Here is a 16,842-nt window from a genome sequence, read left to right as displayed (position 1 = left end):
TGAAAGGTCAAGGTGGAAAGCGTTACAAGGCACCATACAAGACAATGCAAAGCACTGCAGGACAGTACAAGTTGAAAGGTCAAGGTGGAAAGCGTTACACAGCACTATACAAGACAATGCAAAGCACTACAAGACAGTACAAGTTGAAAGGTCAAGGTGGAAAGCGTTACAAGGCACCATACAAGACAATGCAAAACACTGCAAGACAGTACAAGTTGAAAGGTCAAGGTGGAAAGCGTTACAAGGCGCCATATACAAGACAATGCAAACCACTACAAGACAGTACAAGTTGAAAGCATTACAAGGCACCATACACGGTAACCCAAGGTAATAGAGGCCACCACAAGAGATTGCAAAGCACTGCAAGACATTACAAGTTGTAAGGTCAAAGTGGAAAGTATCGCATGGTATTACAAGTAAACTCACAGAAATGACAATTAGAAAATGACACCTGTTGCTCCTACGATGCGGGGAGCGGCCGATGTAATCTGCGTGAATAGACTTCAATCCGTTTTAATTTGCAAGCTTTTAAGCAGTCCAATTATACGACCTTTTCTGAAATTTTCCCAGGAACAGATTAGGCACTATATGCCATTGTTCATGGGAATTAAAGTAACCATGGAAACCACATTTCGACGGGCAGTTGTAAAAAATTGGACAATAATGGAAGCGGTGGTTCCTATCTAAGTCATTCCTTAGTTCGATCGTTCAAATAGCCCTTAACAGAAAGTATTTTATAGCTGTACTGTTTCTCACGCTTCCTGGCGTCTTAAACGAAATTAGCTTCCCTACAATGTACAAATCTGTCAAAATCAGTGTTGAAGACATGATCTGTAAATGAATCAACTGAAAGCATATCCTGTCAAATGCTAGCGGCAGTCGTTTACTCACTTAGGGATTTAGAATATACTCGATGAAATTTCCTGGTAACCTAGGTCTGGCATGTTGTTGTTGTTTTTCAGTATGAATACACTTCATTATATGGAGGCAAAGTGAAGTTTGAATTGACACCACAGGCAGGTACACGTAACAGCTAGCTTTCATAAGGTCTCTACTCATGTGATTGGCTTGAGAAAGCAATAGAACAAACGACAGAACAATACACCCATCCCTAACACAATTAAAACAACTACAAGCTTAAGAAAGCTGCTACAGAACTGTTTGAAAGGGGTTCCGGGGCCTCCTCCAAGATCCGTCAGTAGCTAACTGCAAATACGTACTGTTGAAAGAAATTGTCATTTTGTGAAAAACTGTATTCTGTTTGTACCATGTAATATTTCGAAATATGCAATGCAAAGAATCGGTCACGGCACACCGAAAACGATTCACACAGTTAGCCCACAATTCAGGCTTTTAATATACCGTCAGTTAATATGAGTCTATGAGCCAATTAGTTCTTACTGAGGAACAGGATTTACAGAGAAAAAACAGAATTTCCAGCGACGTAAGAACATGTAAGGAAGATAAAGGTAATATTTCAAAAACAAAAAAAAATTGAAGATAAATCGCGACTCGGCTTCATATGTGGGTTGAGTCTGTTGTGAATTGTTGGTTCTCGTCCTTGTTCCGAGAGGTTTTTCTCTGGGTCAATACTCAAGTTTTCTACCTCCCCTCAAAAAAAAAAAAAAAAAAAAAAAACAGTTCCAAATTCCAATTCGATCTGGAGAGTGTCCCGAATAAGTGCTCTGCGCCAAATACATTGCAGTTAAAAAAATCCATTTATCTATTTTAATTTTAGTGAAATAGAACTATACGACGTAGTTGAAAATATATGTCACGTGACATGTTATGATTATATCTTTTCCCGAACTGAAAATTGAAAATGCGCGCCGACCTTACATTTGATGAATATCATTTAGAATATTTAGTTAACGGATTACTAGTCCTTATGACAACTTCTTTTGAGCATAATTGTGACGTCATAAAACACCTGACTACTACATTTTAGCGTTAACGAACTAAAGGCAGCAGCAATTCTTCAACTATAAATTCATGGCCACTCTGGGGATTTAAAAGAGGTTGTTTTTAACTTCTATGACTTCACGGAAGGCCTTAAGTAAAGAACGAACCATACCTTAACAAGCTTGAGATGAAAAATGAGAGGTCACCGGGATCGTTTAGGAGCACGCCCACGCATGCGCGGTAAGGATACGTAATGCAGCTGCTGGATGACGTCACCTTAAGGTCGCGTAGAAACATTGCCTTTAAATAAATTCATTAGTGAAATTTCTGTGGTAGATGTTTATTCACTCCTAAACTTTAACATCTCTGAATTTGTGAAGTCGATTGCTCTTAAAATTTGTAGAGATGTTGGCAAATGATCGATCAGGCATTACCATGATATTTTCAGCTATTAAAATTGGGGGAATTACCGAAAAGCTGTTTTTGTGACGAAGGTTACCGGTTAGACAAGCGGCCTAAGTTAAACGATTGTGTTATCTTCGTAGTGGTAAATCATATCTGATTGGATTGATAAAAAAAGAAATATCAAAAAGTGCCAGGAATGGTTTAAAAAAAAAAACACAGACGTTTCGGAACACTAGATCTGGCAGGTCTACTATGATCGAGTGAGCTTTTCACACAATACGAATTATTGTAGTTTTTTATATCCATTTATTTCTTTATTGTAAATTTTTGTTTTATGTATGATGATTAATTTGTATTAGAAATTTAAATTTTACCTAGTATGCCATTTGATGTTTTTTAATTTGTATTAGTTATTTTAATCTTTTAGTGTGAAATACCTGTAAACTAGCTGGTGAGCCTAGCTTGCTGGTCTCACAAAAGCTAAGCGTATTTTCACAATAAACTGCTGCTATGCTAACTGCTGCTATCTAACACTTCTTCAGTGTGGAAGAAAACCGTTGTGGTAAATCTTAACCTCTTACGGGATGGCACAAGGTGAAAATTTTGCAATTTCAAGACTCGTTGAAAGTTACCGGCTTCTAAAGGAGTAAAAAAAAAAAATGTAAAGATTGGACTTTGAAGCGTCCAATCTTCTTTTTGACTGCGTCAGTGACATCACGATAGAGAACACTGACTATACCTCCCTCGCGCCGAAAACTTGGACACAAAATTGCTGGTTTTCCGTCTCCGACAATTATACGAGTCAATATTATATTTAACATTGTGTACCTTTTAAAGCTGTGAATGTAGTTACGATAATATATAACAAACTAGCACAGCAGTGGAATTACAGTCAAGGGGCAAAGGTTTTAAATTAGCCGCCAAAAAGACTGGAGTGTGGCCTAGCTTCCTGCCCCTTGGCTCGTTCGCTCCAATTCGATTCTTTCCCTCACCCGCAAGATAGTTCACCCAACGCATTAATCAGAAATTAAGGGACTGCTAACAATCCACTGTTCATGCACTTGCCCATACTCTGTACAACGTTACTCACTCAGTGAGTCAGTGAAAAACTTTTGTAATTTGACTCTCAACCAGTGGATGTTTCGTACAGTAATGTACGAGTCATTTCCACTCTGCTGAGCCAAGATGTATCCCATGGCTTTGATCTTTGTTTTTCTTTTATCGTGTCAATTATTTCCACACATGCTGGAGTCATCAGATAATTCATCAGTATCAAAGCCGTTTCTGGAATTAGTGGTTGCCCAATCACTCTCGTTGTTTGCAAAAAGGACGATTCTTGCTTTTGACATCGAACAAATCTTGTTTCCACTGTCAACATTGGACCCTTTTTTGTTGCAGTTGACCTGCCAGGAGGTTTGTGATCTAATCAACGTCTTCCACGAATTTCAATGTAGTGAGGAGGCGCGGTATTTCCCGTCAGCAATCAGTGCGTACAGTGAGTTGACCTGCTTCTTGATGACGAGGAACTTGATCTGATGGCCGATCATCATACCGAGGTAGATCTTGGAGAAGGGTAGGTAGTGCTACCTACCTACCTACCTACCTTCCTACCTAGAAGCTGCCTACCTACTTCCAGTAGGTAGGCAGCTTGGTCTCTTGAGAGTCGAATCCAGTTTTTCCTCCTGCAAGGTTATAGGCATTTGTATCAGTTGCTTGTAAGCGAAAGTTTTCTGAAATACAACGAGAAAAATTAGTTTATTGTAAACTATGTGAATATCGTTGGGCAAGGAGATATGTGCACACCTTGGTGCCGTCAATCTTCATGGCCAGTGTCCACCCTCCATCTTTACAACCAATGTTGCCTATGTGACAATAAACAGGAAAAACGTATACTCTTCGGTTTTGTTGAAGCTTTGGAAAAGAAAAATTTGTAAGTCAAATGTAGGTAAAATTTGAAAGCAGAATATTTACTTGCATGAGACTTTGTATTCTTGTTAGTTACCGGATTTTATCAGGAAAGACCTTATTTTCTACTTGTTTTTTTATTCTGTTCCCTCCATAACGATGCTAAAACGTCCGTGAATAAGATAAAACGCACGTAAGTACTCCACAAAGTATGAGACGTGAATCGTGTATCTAAAGCAGAAATGGCTAGACCTTCATGGCGCCAAGAGATATTTATCGCGCTCATCGCTTCCTTGATTCCCGTCAGGTTTTTAGCTTGTAACAACGATTATGATTCAAAATCTGTGAACAGGGATGACAAAACCATTAGTTTCAGCTCATATTACCTGATTGCTGTGTAGGAGAGGGTTTGTTGACCACTTCAACGAGACTTGACAGTTTAGTTTGCAGCATTTTCATGGCGTTCTGAAGCAGGTGACACCAAGAGAAACTATTTTCTCTTAGTTAAACAAATCACTATCCAGCGGATAAAGTGTTAGTACTCCAACCATTACATTTTATCCGCTGGATAGCGACCTATCTGCTGAATAAGGTTATCAGGTCCAATCTTTGAACAACTGGAGCCAGGTTACAAACCAACATCTTGTCGGACGGTTTGGCGCAAGCCTGATTCGGAGAATTTGTGACCATTTGCAGACAGAACGAAGAAGACTGTGAGAAAGTAATCTAAGAGGATGGCAAATTTTGAGAACTCGGACAAAGCCGGTTGACAGACACTGAAAAACTAAGTTCCGCTCTGTGGATTCCCGAGTCCCATGATTTGTAAGTGGTCGTGATGCAGTTATGTTAAGGCAACCAAGTTTACAGTGCGGGGATATTTTCTTCGGTATGGTCCAATTCCAGTTTTTCTCTTTATTCACCTCATTCCTCCCTACTTCATCAAATAATTGTTTACTCAAGTTTTGTATCACCGACAAAGAACTTCTTCGGTCGTTTGTCTTTATCATGGGTAACAGGACAAGCCTCAAGGAGAAACAAAAGATCGATCGCAATAAAAAACGAGAGGGGCACTAAATTATAGAGATGCCAGATTGATTTGTGGGGTAAGGCCGAGGAAAAAATTGGATGTTGTCGCAAACTAAGGCGAGGTCAAGTTATGGCGGGAAATGGCTGGAAACACAGAGCAGTAAGTACAAAGAGACCGTTAGAAAAATTGTTTTGGTTTATCTGTGAGTTGCAGCGATTAATTAGCCAGTTTTTTTTACCTCCGTGTCTTTTGCCGATAATTCCAAATTTCACCTGATGATTTGTTTTGTAAAATTAATTTAATAGTCGGCTCGTTGGATTGAAAATAATAGCAAAAGCAATCAACACCGCTTAAAATCACCCTTAGGTAAAAAGAAGAAATTAATAAGGCCTGTTCCAGACGCCGCTCCCCTAATGTGCCAAACGTAATTCGTTTAAGTTCGACTCTGAGCGACGATTGATTCAGACGGCGTACTAATTTCTGCCGCAGCTAATTCGCTAAACCTTGCAGAAAAAAGAAAATAATTTCACCGATACACAAAATCAGGAATTCAGGACAAACATGTACATGTGGCTGATCTGGTTTAGTTATCGCTAAAATAGTCATTCAGTAAGAAAAACTAAACTTTATCGGTACGGTAATTTTGACCTTTTCCGATAATTTTACGCCTTCAATTCTAAATATTGTGTCAGGATGAAGAGGACAAAACAGACTTGTAGCAAAGCAATTCCCTCTAAATAAAACACAAAACCTAGCGAGCTGAAAGCGAAGAAAACGAGAATAGGGAGCCGGACCAAGCGATGGTCAAGTTTGTCCTTATTCGACGGTTAAAACTTCATGCGTAACTTGTCACGGTATGGGGCTTTGAGCTAATCACAAGCGCCGGCAAACAATGGGTAATTTATGCATTAAGCTTATGTAAGGCGCATAAGAAGAGCGGCGTCTGAATCAGCTGCCGCTTCAGTGTCGCATAGTGCGGGAGACTGTCAAACAAAACGATGTTTGCCGCACGCAAATAAAACTGCCGTACCAAACCGATTCAGACGCCGCTCTTTTGTCGGACTTAATTCTGGCACAAGAGTAGTACGGTTTCTGGATCAGGCATAATTTATGCAGCATTTTGGCCTGGTAAATTCTTAATTTTAGGCCCTGCGGGGAAATGAAATATTAATCCACTGCTTCATGAAACTTACCCAGCTTTTTTAAAGCAAACTTGGATGTTCATCGTTGGGGATTGTGTCAGGGAAAAAAGTTGAGCTAGTTTCAAGTGTCAAGTCTTATATCAAAATAAATAAAGGCCACAAGCTCTTGATCTAAAGAGAGAATGGGGGGGGGGGGGGGGTCAATCGTCAGTTGACAAATAAGGATTATTTTTCTTTATATATGCCTTAAGTGAACAGTAAATAGTTGGTAAACTCATGAATATGTAGACTGTTGTCTTGCCATTATTAGAAATTTTGCTTTCACCGCGGAAATATTGAAGCTGACGATAAAATTCTTGGCCAACTGACGTTTAGTATACCAACTTCCGGACGATTTTCGTTTGTTTCCCATTGTTTGAAGAACTTCACACCTGCTTTTACCATCTGTTTCTTTTTTTTAAATTTTCACTTATGCATAGGCCAGGCAAGTCAATGACTGAGAGGAAATTCGTAAATTTTCATTCGGAGTGTATCGCCGAAGTGGGTCATCGAAATTGAAATTGGAAGCTAGAATCATCCGTTTCTCGGGCAACTAACTGTTCCTTAACAATCATGAAGAAGTTGCAAAACAGGATATCAATAAATATTGCAAATAAGGCGGCGAATTAACATCGAAATGATGGTTTAATAACAGGAGCTTTAAATTGCAAATAACGGAAAGTGAATTGTCATCAAATTGCCAGTTTATTAATAGGAATTGCCAGCTGGCGACAACTCAAAAACTAAAGTCTTTATATGCGAGAAATTAATACTGAAAGGACTTATTTTATTTTAAGAGCATCAAGATGAAGACAGCTATAACAGTGTTTTGTGTTGGTTTGTTGTTGCTTTGTTCAGTGCCGGAGATTCAAGGAGTCACTGGCAGAAAATGCCAAGGGTGTAAAACGGTAAATACGGGCTGTGCAGCATTTTAGGGTTTCATTTTGCGTTAGGGTGTCTTTTAACTCTATGACACAGATGTAGTTAGTTCATATTAAGATAAAGGAACTTAACTTGCTTCTAACTTTTGGTAATGCAAGATAAATATCTCCGTCTTTATTAACAACAATCTTTATTTTTTTGACAGAAGAAAATTTTCAGATTTCAAGAACCTAAAGAATCTATGCCGCTAAGCAGCAAAAGAATGGTTCAGGTAAGCTGAAGTCTTATAGGGCCGTATTAATATCGAACAAAGTGTTGCCGGTAAAAAGTTCGCAGTCGCAACTAATAGGACGATTTTTGTTTACATGTTCAGCCTCAATAGAACACATTAACACCAGCTACAAATAATTGAACTTCAGTTCAGCAAACCATAATTAATTGAGGGACTGATTATGAAACCTTGCCATGTTCAAAGTTGATAACATTGGTGCTGCAATTTAGGTTGGAAGGGCCGCGACCGTGCACAATCCTGTGTTTTAACTTTCACACTACAACTGAATATTTTGACAGGAACGTTTCTATTGGCCAGTTGCTCCAATACATTTCAAAATCTGTTGTGGTTTGTGCACGGTCAAGGCCAAAAATGTTAACAAAAACATACAACAATGAAACTTGTTTAGCTTCATAACCATTCTCCTATATTAACTTTGAGCAAACGTAGTACTCGCTTTTGATTCATATACGCGAATTACCCTCCTCTGCGGACAATGATGACAGCCAAGATTCTCCTGTAGCCCAACTAGCTTAATATTTCATCTGAAAGAGTAAAATAATATACTTACACAAATATTTCCTATTGCTATGGTTGAATTTTTGAAAGGAATACCGTAGTATATACAGAGTTATTTCTTTAATTTCTGTCTCACAACCAATCGGCGTTATAGCGATCCACTACCACCGCTATAAAATGTTCCTGTCGCTCGTCAAAGCTTGTTTTCGGTTTTTTTTTTTTAGGATGGGAAACCGCTGTCCAGAAGGAATATATGTTTAGCTGCGCGAGCGCTGGGCTGCGATAAAAAACTTGAAGATTTGTTGTAAAGAAAACGTGATAGACCCAAGGACGATAGTCAAATAACATGGTTGAAATGATAAGTGCTTAATAAAAATATTATATAAACAAAGAAAAAGTGAAGTTAAAATGTTAAGATGTGAAACAACTGAATGCAAATAAAAATGGAAATAGAATATTGTGAGCATTTATAATTAATTCTTCTTTGCTTACTGATTTTGTAACTGGCATTCATATATACTGTCCAATATACTGTCGTACGCCATGGATAAACAAAGAAACAAACAAAGAGACGGCTCTACTCAACAAAGGGGTTAAATGCACAGTTTGAAAACACTAGTGGATAGTAGCGGCTTTGATCTTTGTAAATTCATGATCAGCAATTTTCCTGCCCACTAATTTGTGGAAAAACAAAAGATGGGAATTTAATGTGGCTCTGAACCCTACACTACAGTTTTACGGGGTTCACTGTGCTCGTTCTTGTGTTATCTGGGCTGTTTTTAAAAAAAGTTAAATTTGTTGCTATCGTGACCTACAAAGAAAAAAAAAAAAAAAGAAAAGAAAAAAAGAAAGGTTGACCATAGTTTAAGCATTTGTTTGATACCGTTATTGTCCTATCAACTGATAAAATGCTGAAGTATCAATCCTTGAAATTATAAATACAAGTAACTGTTTGAGCCACCTTAAGTCAATTGAGGACGGCACAAGAAGCCATCAAATGGATTTTGCTCTTTCGCGTCTTTGTAAACAATTTTGACCAGAAGATTGAATCAAAACTGTGTTGATTCGGGAAACAGTTTTGACTTTGTGGGAAATAGTTTTGACCAACTGGAAAGCAGCATGCTCCTTTGGGCACTGCTCACACTAAACCAAAAAATTTATCCCAATTCTTTTAATCCTCCTTTGCAATATAAATGTTTATTGTTTTTTATGTATTGTATTGAATCTCGTTGTACGTGTGAAAATTAAAATTGAATTGAATTGAATTGAATTGTTTCAAAAGTAACGACTTGCTGCTGTTTTGTTAGAAAAAACGTTAGGAGATCGAATACAAAACAAATTTGTGTCGACAGTCATCTGTATACATACTAACATACACCGAGACTGCTATAGGCCTTAAACAAGAAGAATCGAATGAATTGACTGTTAATCAATTGCAGATAGTAAACGTTTGGCGACAATCGGTCACGATTATCATGGAAAAAATTTAGAATTAAGGGTCAAAATATTATGCCGTTAACCTTCAAAGTAAATTCCCAATTAAAGACCCTTCTAATGGAATATAAAATTATTGGCCAACTAACGATTAATCCAACTTTACAACAGCATGGCTGGTCTTTTCCTTTGTTTACCATTGTTGTTCGATCGGTGCAGCTGTTTCCATATTGCGCTTTTATACAGTGGATGAACTTTATTCATCAAAGGAGCAATTTTCGTCAATCGAGAAATGTTAAGACATTTTCCACAGGAAATACGGACTGGAAAGATAAAAGCACTTGTCTTTTCCATTTGTTTGGCAATAGTGTTTGCTCAAAAACAAAGAGCTGAAGTGGGATAAAATTATGTATGCAAGCACACTTTAGTACAGGTTTTTCCAGACTGAGTACTTGCAGATAAAGCAACAATTTTGTACCGTCGAAAAACTACACAAACTCGTCTCAACTATGGAATTACTTGGCGCACTTGGCTAACGATAAAAAAAAAAAAGCATGTCGGTATTTGCGCGACTGTCCCCTCCCCTCAAACATTTTTTGAAGTTTCGAGTCACGGGTGAAGGAAGGAGCAAACAAACGTGTTATGAAGGATGTGTCTTTAGTCTTAGTTAATTGATAAGCAGCTGGTAGCAGGCTTAAGGGCGCGCGCAAGGAATAATTGTTTTGTTAAAAACAATCAAGAAATATCGCTAGATCTTGCTGAATTCGCACGGACAACCACCAGTTCCTGTAGCAAAGGTTCTAATCACCTTCAAAATTTGAAATAACATAATAAACAGCAAGGCTTAGTTCCGGATATAGGGAAAATATATTTGATAGTCTAAATTTAAAGTGACATTGTCGTTGTCAGGAAACACAAACAAACCAATGAAAGGAAAAAATAAATGGCGCGTGACGAAAGAGGAGGCTGAACTAGCTTGCTTTACTGAAACTGCAAAGAAAATAAATCGTCGCAAATTTTAGTCAAGATGTTCAAAACGGAAAGAAGGGAAGCAAAATTTAAGTGTCGGAAGCTCTTGATCTAAAGAGAGAATGAGGAAGTTTACTCGTCAGTTGACAAAAAAGGGAATATTTCCCTTTCGTATGAGGTGAACCGTTGGTAAACCCACGACTATTGTAGACTATAGACTGGCGATTATTAGAAATTTTGCTTTCGCCACGGAAATTGACGCTGGTAATAAAATTCTTGGCCAACTGACGTGTATTGCGCTGAACTTCCGGACGATTTTTCTTTGTTTCTTATTGTTTGAGGAACTTCACATCTGTTTTCATTCATCATCTGTTTTTTTTTTTTTTTCAATTTAAATTGTCCGTAAGTCAGGCTAGTCAATGAATGAGAGGAAATTCGTAAATTTTCAACCGGAATGTATCGTTGAAGTGGGTCTTTGAAATTGAAATTGGAAACTTGAATCATCCGTTTGTCGGGCAACTGACTGTTCGCTAAGAATAAAGAAGTTGCAAAACAGGATATCGATAAATATTGCAAATAAGGCGGCGAATTAACATCGAAATGATGGTTTATTAACAAGAGTTTTAAATTGCAAATAAGGCAGTGAATGGTCATCAAATGGCCACTTTATCAATAGGAGTTGCCAGCTGGCAACAATTCAAAATCTGAAGTCTTTATAAGCGAGAAATTCTTACTAAAAGGACTTATTTTATTTTAAGAGCATCAAGATGAAGACAGCTATAACAGTGTTTGGTGTTGGTTTGTTGTTGCTTTGTTCAGTGCTAGAGATTCAAGGCGTAGGTCCCAAAAAATGCGGAAAAAACTCCGAGTGTATAAAGGTAAATACGGGCTGTGTAATATTTTAGGGTTTTATTTTGTGTTAGGGCGTTTTTTAATTCTTCGACATAGATGTAGTTAGGAACTAAACTTGTTTCTAGATTTTAGTAATAGAAGATAAATATTTCAGTTCTTGTTACAACAGTCTTTATTTTTTTTTGACAGAAGAAAATTTTCAGATTTGCAGAACCTGAAGAATCTATGCCGCTAAGCAGCAAAAGAATGGTTCAGGTAAGCTTAAGTCTTATAGGGACATATTATCGAACAAAGTGTTGTGAATAGCTCATTAGAAGACATTAGCACCAACTACAAGTAGTTGCACTCTACAAATTGAAAACTTCAGTTCAGCAAACCTTTTTAATTTAAATAGTTTTTGCCGCCGGAAAACTTTAGAAGCGCCAAGATTTTACAAAGAATGTACGGCTGGTTTGCAACTCTTGCCATATAGCAATTGCACAGCTTTTGAAGGCTACTTCCTTCGAGAATGTTCAACAGATCACACCGATACTTACTCCGATTGCGACATGCTCTTTTAGTTTATGTCGTAGACAATGATGTCAGCAAAGATTCTCCTGTGCCCCCCCCCCTCCTCCAAAAAAAAAGTTCATCGAAGAAAGTAAAATATTAAATATAATTAGACAAATATTTCTTATTCCTTTGTTTGGCTTTTTGATAGGAATAGTATATACATAGTTGTTACTTTAATTTCCGTTTCACAGCCAATCAGCGCGTTTTAGAGATTCCACTAGCATTACATAGCAATTTAATTCCCCGCTCTAAAATGTTCCTGTACACTTGTTAAAGTTCATTTTCTTTCCTTCTTTTTTTTTCAGGATGGGAAACCATTGGCCAGAAGGAATATATGCTTAGCTGCCCGAGCGCTGGGCTGCGATTTGTTGTAAAGAAAACGTGATAGACGCAAGGACGATAGTTAAATGAAGTGGTTAAAATGAAATGATAAATGCTCTATAAACATATTATATAAAAAAGGGAAAAATGAGGTTAAAATGTTAGGATGTGAAACAACTGAATGCAAATAAAAATGGAAATATAATATTGTGAGCCATTTAATTCTTCTTTGCTTAAATTTTGTAATTGTAATATACTCTCCAAATAAGCCATCGGTCTTGGAAATAGGTATAGGGCGCGAAAGAGCGCCATGGACATTAACAAAAAGACGAAACTACTCAACAACAGGATTGAATGCACATTTTGAAAAGATGGATAGTATCGACTTCGATCTTTTTAAATTTCATGATCAACAATTGTCCTTCCCATTCATTTCAGAAAAACGAAGAAAAAAATTTAAGGTGGCTCGATCTGAACCCCTCCCTACAAATTTTTTCAACTTTGCAAAAAGTTGCGGCTTATCATGTTGATCCCAATTTGACTGGTAATAAAAAAAGGAGTCCCCAAACTTAGGCTAAAATTAGGGCTTGTTTCAAAAGGCCATATTGTTGCTATCGTAACCTGTTAAGGACGGTGCCTACTAATACCGAAGTATTTTTGCGCGGTTTATGACTATGCGGGAAAAGCAGATCTTAGCAAGGACTATGGAAATCCAAAAAGAAATTTAGGGGGAACCACGCAATTTTTAGAAATAATTTAGCAACAATTATTCTAAAAAGCAGTAAAAGACAAAGCAATGTATGGCGTTTTTTTCCAAATTGAAGCTTTATAATCTCTGAAAATGCATGGTTACCCCCGATTTTCTTTATGGATACTAAGAGCACTTGCTAAGTTCTGCTTTCTCTGCATAGTTTTAAACCGCGCAAAAATATCCCTGTATTAGCAGGCACCACCCATAGGGAATCCGAGTATCTCAAGATACGCAGAACGCATGCGCAGTAAAAATAGTAGGCACCGTCCTTAAGTGAAGAAAATGACCCTAAGTTCTTGACCAATGTTTAGGCATTTTTTTTGGTACCATTATTGCATTATCAAATGATAAAAAGGCGTAGTACTAATCCGCCATCAAATTATAAATGCTAGAAGTCGTTGTGACCAACCTTAAGTCAATTAAGGACGGCACAAGAAGCCATCAAATGGATGCTGCAGTTCCACGTCTTTATAGACAGACTGTGTTTGGCCCATATCGGTCTCGATAATCATGGAAAAATCTAGAACTGTTATGATGTCTAAGCAAAAGCCGTGGACGATAATCCTGCTGGTATATGTTGGATCAATTGTTGATCTGATCGGCTTAACAAATACAAATAAAAAAATAGAAAAAGGAAAAAGGCTAGTAAATCTCATCGGGAATATTTAGGCCATATGGAAGAAGTGTTCCCCCTTTTGAGATTAGAGAGGCTTTCCTGGCCTTAACCCGAGCACTTAGATTTAGTGTTAGGGTTAAGGCCAGGGAAGCCTTTCTAATCTCAAAAAGCAGAACACTTCTTCCATATGGCCTGAATATTCGCGAAGAAATTTACTAGTTTTTTTTCCTGTTTTATTATTATTTCGTTTGCTTCATCGTTAACACTGTCAATCACTTTAGTTTTATGTAGTCCCATTATTGCGCAGATACTTGTAATAGAAGCGCATGTCCCTGAAGAAGGCTTGTTTGGCCAGCAGAAATATAGCACACTTTATGCTTCGTTGTATCGGTCTCTGCTTCTCTTGTCAAACTGTTATGCCGTTACCCTTCAAAGTCAATTCCCAGTTAAGGACCCCCTGATAATGGAATATAAAATTACTGGCCAACTAACAGTTAATAAACCTTCACAACAGCATGGCTGGTCTTTTTCTTTGTTAATACTATTGTTGTTTGACCAGTATATCTGTTTTCCACACTTGGCTTTCGTCAATGAACTTTATTCATAAAGGGAGCAATTCGTCAACTGATCGAGAAATGTCAAGGCGTTTTCCACAGGAACTGCATGCAGACTGGAAAGATAAAGCGTTTGTTTTTTTTTTCATTTGTGTGGCAATAGTGTTTGCTCAAAAATAAATAGCTGAAGTGGGGTAAAATTTTGTTTGCATGACAAAGTATTTGAAAATAAAGCAATCACTTGGTATCGCGCATTTGATCATCTTGTCATGAAAAATGCGCAATATAAGTGAATAAATTATTATTAAATTATTATTATCGTCGAAAAACTACACCGGCATATCTCAATTAAGCAATTGAGAAAACTTGTAACACTTGGCTAACGATAACAACACCGCGGTGTTGTAGGACTCTCCCCTCTCCTCAAACACTTTTTTGAAGTTTCGAGTCACGGGTGAAAAAAGGTGGACAAACGTGTTCTGACAAAATTTAATGTGTCTTTAATCTTAGTTAATTAAAAAGCAGCTGGTGGCAGGTTTAAAGGCGCTCGAGGACGTGTTACTAAATGAACTCATTTTATTCTAAAATCATCATAGCTGGAACAGCTATAGCGGCGCTTTCTGAGGCAAAATAAAGGTTATTAGTGTTGGTTAGCTTGCGCCGAAAACGGACTTTAAAACTACCGGGTGTTATAGTACGTCTACAGGGCAGGCTAAATGTTGGTGTAGGGCGTGAAAGTCTCACGTTGGCCAGAGTTTATTGAAATGTCGGTATTGTTCCGGTTTTATTTATACCCAGGTTGTTGTTTTTGACTAAGTTTCTTCAACACATTTACCGTCACTGTAGTCTATACCAAGATGAAAATAAATTTGGATCTTAATTTTGTCAACTGAAGAAAACTAATTCAGCGGCAGTCAAGCTTCCTCCGTTTCTAGTGTAGAAAATCTCAAAAGTTGATGTACATGTAGAACCTATGGCGTTGGACAACAAAGAAATATTGCGGACAGCAGACAGCTTATTGTGCAAGATATCGGAAAACAGCTGCATGCAACACGGAAAACGACTTCTAAAGAGTGACTCAATCAAACCAAATTAATTAAGGTTTTTTTTTGGGAGTTCATTCACGCACTGAAATACTAAGATAAATATTTATTGAATCCTTTGTTTGAGCTTTTTTCATCATTGGATTTCATTTAGTTAAATTAACATCAAGTCCCTTCGTTTTCTCTTCATCTTACATAGAGTCTTTCAGGCGATTTAACCAGACCCACAAAGCAATTAAATTCCGCATACAAAAACGTTGGATGGTGTTATTTCAATCTTATTCTTCTCAGGACTAATAAAGAACGGCTGCCTACAATAAATATATCACGGTGGTTGGGCGCAAGCTGCGCACTGAGTACATACAGTGCCCTTAAAATCACATCCATTTCCCTCCTCTCATTCCATCTCTCAGTGTCTTCGTTCCTTACTTTTTTTCGCGTCGCTTTCTATTTTTCCTACCGCTCACTTTTTTGGCGCCGCTGACGTTTTGTTTTTTGGTGTCGCTCACTTCTTTTCTTGGCGCCGCGGCGAGTGCCCTTGAAAGCTGATGAGGGTAAGAGGCGGAATGAGTTTGCGGAATGGCATAATTATGCGAGATACGATTTATGCGGGGAATAAATTAACTAAAGAGTGCGCCCTGTTATCGCGCCAATTTTATAACAGCAGCAGCTTTTTTGATGCTGCGGACTCTTGGCGAATATTAAACAACTAGACAACAGATCGAGGATGAGAAAATACAAGCCTGGGAAAGAAAATGTCTGATCGCTGGTTAAGAAGAAGTGAGGGTGAAAAAATCAATGAATACTGATTATAGTTTTCGCATTCATGTTCACTTTTTTCTTTGCGACTTCGGTTGACAAAAAGAACTTGGCATCGTGTAGTCTTATCAGGACAAAAAATTGTTCCTTTATTGAGGACAAATAATTAACATTTAGTTTATTTATCTTCTTTTTAACCCTCGGTAAAGGATCAATTCTCATACCCTGTATGCTCGATGATTCATTTATCATGAGCCGGAAAATTGTGATGACAAATATTGAGATTAGGGAGTTTAAGAAACGAGGACGGCAACGGTAACGGGAACGTCATTTAGAAATATAACTTCTCGTTTTTGTAACTCTTTCGCAATCATTTAAATTTGTTGAAGTTGGAAAATGCTGGCGAACTCTCCAGGAACTAAATTAGTATGAACGACGTCAAAGTACGGAAAAATAACGAAGATTTTGCGTCATACGCTCCCATTCTCGAGAAAACCTAAAATTTTGGTCATTTCACGTGGTTGTTTTGCAGAGGACGGCAAAGAAATGTACCAAAATGTAAAACGCACGTGCAAATCGATTGTTTTCGCTCATTAAGCCCATTGTTTTGTGGCGTTCTCGTTACCGTTGCCGTCCTCGTTTCTTAAGGCCTGGTTAAACTAGGAAACATTGTTGCGGAAACATTGTTTCTTGTTATGTTTCCAGGGTGGCTAAATTAGCGGGAGGCAAACAAAATGTTTTGCTGCTCCGGTGGCTAAACGAGGAAACATTGTTTCGGAAAACAGAGGGTCACGCATGCGCATAATAATAAACTGACTTTGTTGCTAGGAAACATTTTTAATGAGCAGGACTGGAAACTAGTCAACATTGCTTTCATGGTGGCTAAACTGGGAAACATA

The 16,842-nt window shown here is 37.8% G+C and overlaps 2 long non-coding RNA genes across 4 annotated transcripts; both read left to right on the top strand.

Moving 5' to 3' along the window:
• The first annotated feature begins 7,148 nt into the window (after positions 1-7,148).
• LOC146467167 (uncharacterized) lies at positions 7,149-8,547 on the top strand. 2 transcript variants are annotated; one of them, XR_014867793.1, is made up of 3 exons: positions 7,149-7,328; positions 7,511-7,573; positions 8,317-8,547. It is a non-coding gene; the product is annotated as an uncharacterized LOC146467167 (long non-coding RNA). The 2 variants fall into 2 exon arrangements; XR_014867792.1 differs by having other exon boundaries at positions 7,151-7,328; positions 7,508-7,573.
• Positions 8,548-11,241: 2,694 nt separating this feature from the next.
• LOC146467166 (uncharacterized) lies at positions 11,242-12,425 on the top strand. Of its 2 annotated transcripts, none has more exons than XR_014867802.1 (3): positions 11,242-11,373; positions 11,537-11,602; positions 12,205-12,425. It is a non-coding gene; the product is annotated as an uncharacterized LOC146467166 (long non-coding RNA). The 2 variants fall into 2 exon arrangements; XR_014867803.1 differs by having other exon boundaries at positions 11,249-11,373; positions 11,540-11,602.
• The last annotated feature ends 4,417 nt before the right edge of the window (positions 12,426-16,842 follow it).

The sequence above is a fragment of the Pavona decussata genome, unplaced genomic scaffold (assembly GCF_977016875.1).
Source record: "Pavona decussata unplaced genomic scaffold, jaPavDecu1.1 SCAFFOLD_137, whole genome shotgun sequence".
NCBI lineage: Eukaryota > Metazoa > Cnidaria > Anthozoa > Scleractinia > Agariciidae > Pavona > Pavona decussata.
Note: the sequence above shows the minus strand (reverse complement) of the source record. Positions and strands in the feature narration are given on the sequence as shown.